Source organism: Octopus sinensis, linkage group LG3, assembly GCF_006345805.1.
Source record: "Octopus sinensis linkage group LG3, ASM634580v1, whole genome shotgun sequence".
NCBI lineage: Eukaryota > Metazoa > Mollusca > Cephalopoda > Octopoda > Octopodidae > Octopus > Octopus sinensis.
The window spans coordinates 143,862,794-143,867,793 of record NC_042999.1 but is presented as its reverse complement, the minus strand read 5'-3'; the positions used below and the strand labels follow the sequence as shown (position 1 = coordinate 143,867,793).

General features: G+C 38.1%; 1 protein-coding gene across 3 annotated transcripts in view; it reads right to left on the bottom strand.

The window, feature by feature from the left end:
- LOC115209885 (glutamyl aminopeptidase) overlaps positions 1-5,000 on the bottom strand; it is a 336,415-nt gene that overhangs the window by 278,315 nt on the left and 53,100 nt on the right. The window contains exon 1 of one of the 3 annotated variants that reach the window (XM_036501449.1): positions 19-29. The exons of the other annotated variants lie outside the window; for them this stretch is intronic. The gene's annotated coding sequence lies outside the window, so the exon portion shown is untranslated. Of the gene's footprint in view, positions 1-18; positions 30-5,000 lie in introns of those variants that run through there. 3 annotated transcript variants of the gene reach the window in all.

Here is a 5,000-nt window from a genome sequence, read left to right as displayed (position 1 = left end):
ATTATTAATCCTTTCTACTAAAGGCACAGGGCTTGAAATTTGGGGGAGGGGACTAATCGATCATATTGATCCCAGTATTTCACTGGTACTTAATTTATCGATCTCCAAAACTTTCATCGCATAGAACGTCAGTGGTAGAACTTTTAGCGATTGCACTGCACAATTGGTTGAGACTGTGAGTACCGGATGACACTTTATACGCCAGGGTCCCCACCTCGGTCTACGCTAGACCCAGGCAGGACCACAGCTCTATCAAAGACACGAGATGATGAGCTTGGAAAAAGAACGTGTTTGGTAGATGGTGTCCTCATCTGTTCACCGTCAAGGAAAAGCTGGAGATGTTGCTACCTCGGCGCTTGTCTACGCATTATTAACGAAAGCATGCCCGTTTTCTCAGCAGGTATGACAGCAAATGGGACATCTAACAAATGGAATGCATTCTTTCTACAGAAAGCGAAAACGAAAACTTTCCAGTCTATCCATTTGAGAAACGAAGCAAGTCACAACGAGGAGTAGGCGTTCGCTTCTTTGTCCGACTTTCCTCTTAGCCCACTTTCGAGTGAGTCTCAGAAACCCGTCCATCACGTTATTTCAGTTCTGAAACCAGACTCCACCAAATTTAACCGATCAGTCCAGTGCCCTGTGACGCTGTTAGATGGCATGGACCTTGTATGTTAACTGCAATATTTAGTGCTGGGAAACCGTTTGGAAGCGCAATTTCTTCCCACGATTTGAGAACTCATATTGCTTTTTTTAAAAAAGGAAGATATTCCGTTGCATTTTAAACTTTCAAACTTCGCCCCAAACGGACGAAAATGTCATAAAACCAACTAGTCTCAAAAGATGCTAGTTGATTTAATAACAAAATGCTACAAGTTGCAGCATTTTGTTATTGAATGAACAAGCATATTTTAATATTATTTTGTTCAAATAAAAAAAAATAACTGACGACCTCCAAATCGACGTCTTTCACTTGTAAACATAATAATAAAACTAATGAATTCAAATTTTGACACAAGACCTGTAATTACAGGACAGGGAAATAATCGATACCATCGATCCCAGGTACTTCATTTTATTGACCGAGAAAAATGGAAGGCAAAGAGTTTACCTGCTGACTTCGGTGGTAAATTCATAATTTAAAGAGTCAAAAGAAATACTGGAAAGCACTTTTTCTAATCCTCTAACGATTTTTCCAGTTCACCGACATTTTACATCGGTTTCTAATATAGGATGAAGTCAGTAATCTTGAGGGGAAAGGTTTAGCAAATTATATCGACCCCAATACTTGATTAATACTTTATTTTATCGACCATGGTGGGATGGAAGTTGTCATGGGTGGGTTTTAAACTCTGAATGTAAAGAAGCGGTACAAATACTGCAAATAATTTTTAAGAGTAAATTGGCACAAGAACTGGCCCTAAGAGTAAACGACACAGGAATAGGCTTTCAGGATGAATAGCACAGTCACAGTCCTTAACCGTAAATAATACAGGAACAGGCCCTAAGGAAAGAGCACAGGAACAAAATCAAGAGATAGGTAACAGCAGAACGATTTTAGGGTAAATAGCATTGGAACAGGCTCTGAAAGTAAATTGGATCGAGAGAATGTTAGATATGCTCACGCAAACATAGAATGTACGATGGTTTAAATGAAATTATAGCTAACATTCCCATCGGAATGTCCGCAGGTAGCTCAGAATCAAAATAAAAAGTGCTGACATAAGTTTACTGCAACAATACACAGTCATTTTTGTAGGAAATTGAGCTTTGCATCCACAGGAGAAAGCTATAAACATTTTGCAGGAAAAGAAATGCAATCCGCGAGAACGATGAAGTGAGGTCGTTGTGAAACTTTCCTTATAAACCGAAAGAATAGGACATTACACATCGGATATTTTGATCGCCAACAAAATGAAACTAGGTATTGTAATCGAAGCGGTATACCCATTTGACACCAGGGTCAAAAGACGGAAATAAGAAAAAAGGTAATATACCGACTTGAATTGTGAAATCTCCATGTTCTGGAACAGAGAAGTCAACAAAATTATAATGCTACTTATTGAAGCCTTGGGAGCAGTAACAAATCATCTGGGGAAAAGTATTGAAAAATATCTTAAACTGAAAATAGGTGCAGTGCAGAAGACATGTCTGCTAGGTTTAGTAAAAATTATCCGAAAAAGCTATAATATACAGCAAGAAAATATATGAAGAGCAGAAATAATTCTATACAGAGAATACAAAATGTTCCTCATCTTATAACGCAAGATGCAACTCAAAGGGAAACGTAATAATTAAATCATGCGCAACACTAAGTTCAGGAAACAACAACAACAAATAATAATAATAATAATAATAATAATAATATAATAATAATAATAATAGTAGTAGTAGTAGTAATAATAATAATAATAATAATAATGAATAAGGAGGGAAGAACCCTCATAGAATGTAAGATCTGTTTGCCAACGAGGACTGTATGGGAGTGTACATCAAACAGCTGAGTGAATCCTTGCATGCCGCTGTGAGAAATAATAACACAATACCGACCGTAAATATGGCGCACCCAAAAACGTTTAAGAAACAAGATAAAGAATAAAGACTAAACAATCGGAAAATGAAAATAATGCATGGGAAATATCTCAGAGAAATCGAAGGGGAAGTGTTGTATAGTGAAACCGTATACCTCTCCCGGTAAGACAGAAGTTAGCGTATTACTATTCCGGTATGAAGAGATACAACGGTATCCGATGACTAGTAACTATTGTGGCTACTAGCGTAAACAACAACTACAACACAACGGCAGTCATACATCACACCAGTGGGAGGAACCCATTTTACAACAGAAAGACAAGACCAACATTTAGAGATGGCTATGAAAAAGTGATCTGAACAGATGCATTGAGGCATTGATATGCAGCGACCAAGAACAAGCTCTGAGGACTAATTACATCAAGTTCCAAATAGATAACAGTAGTGAATCGCTCTTTTGTGGTATATAACAGCAAAAACGAAACAATCTCACATATTGTGAGTGAATGTAACAAGCTGGCATAAAAGCACTGCAAAAGGAGTCACAATAACGTGGCATAGTTTGTTCACTGGAGACTGTGGGAAAAGTACGGCCTGGCATAGCTCGGAAACATGAAACACAGGGTGTCACCGAGAACAATGAATATAAGGTCTTGTGGGATTTTACAATCCAGAGTGATTTCGATGCTTGGAGATCAGACATTGTTGTAGTAGATATATGAGAAAAGGCAACCAAATCATAGATATTTGCATACCTGGGGATGCACGCGTAGATGAAGGGGAAATATGGGGAAATACAGACTTTTAAAAGATGAAATTGTAAGAATGTAGGCAATGCGGCGAGTCACTGTTATCCCAGTATTTGCAGCAGTACTGGGAGCACTAACAACCAGGTTCGAGAAATAAGAACGGAGAAACTGGAATTGAGATGAGGGCAGAAAAGGCCCTAAAAGGCCTATTAGGGACAGTTAGTATTTTGAGATTGGTACTTGAGTATTTGAATGTCTTCCACGATGATTTAACATCCAAGTACCGAAACTTGCAATTTACAGAAAGAAACCTTGTGAGACTTCTGACAACAGGTTGCTGTCCACTCTCACAGAATCAACCAGAGCAAGCAAGACCGAGAACTCTGAGAAGTAAAAATAAATAAATGAATAAAATAGTAATAATTTTTTCTACTATACGCATAAGGCCTGTAGTCTTAGAGGAGGGGATCGACCCCGGTTCTTGAATGGGACTTAAGGATCAAAGGTAAAGTCGACCTATCACAAAGAGATAAGTGTCTTTAGCTAGAAGCCCTCTAGAAATGGTGTCTCGATAAAAGCAACTGAGGTTGCGATGCCACAACTTTACAGTCGTCCTTATGAATGTAATGTCAAATAAAGATCGTTATCACAATTGCGTTAATAAGACTGGATTCTTACATAATAGTCTCATGCATAGTAAGTGTCCCAAAATACAGTAAAGATGGGCTTATTCGTCAATTGGTAATTGATGCAGGGATTAGACGGTAGTGCGAAGATTGCAACAAAATTGTTATAAAATCTTACTGCAGGAGTGATCCTGTCAAAATAGGAACACAAAGGTGAAAATTGTGGTAATTTGTGCTCGCATTTTTGATCAAAAGAAAAGCGCCATCCTATATTTTGCAAGAATCATAAGAAAGATCATTAACACTTGAGAAGACTTGTTTTCATCAAAAATCAGGAAGAACAACCCTACCAATTAATTTAGCATGAAGTTAATTTTAAATACTAATAATCATAACTGTTTCTAATTCAGACACAAGGCCAGCAATTTTTAACGGAGGTTCACTCCGTTGGGATAAACTGCAAATTTAGCCCCAGAAGAATATGAAATCAGAATGTAAATACTTGGAACAAATTCCGCAAAGATTATTTCTCGTCATTCAAATTGTTTTCAAATCCCCGTGAGCACAACTTTACTTTCCATTCATTCGGTGGTCAGTAAAACCAGCTAAGTAATGGGATCCTTGTAATCGGCTAAATACTTCCTATAAAAACTGCTGACCGAGTGACTAAATTAGATACCGTTAAAAACATTGGTTAGAGCATTGGAACGCTTCATCCGTCAAAACTTAATGGGATCGTCGTTACTCTCTACGGGATCGATAAAACAAAATACCAGAAAAGTATTGCGTCGATGCAATCGACTAACTATCCTCTCAAAATTACTGACTTTTTGTCTAGATCAGAAACAGTAAGAAAAATAGAAAGAATTGTTAATCGGAAGAGGAAGAATAGGGACTACGAAAAAGGAAATATGAACATATAAACGCACACAACAAACACATGTTTGAGTCTGTGTGTGTGTGTGTGTGTGCGTGTGTGTGTGTGTGTGTGCTGCGCATGCATGTATGAGCGTGTGTGTGCGCGAGTCAGTGTGTGTGTGTGTATACGCGCCAGCAAAAACAGGCAAACGCATGCACGCACACGCATACACAC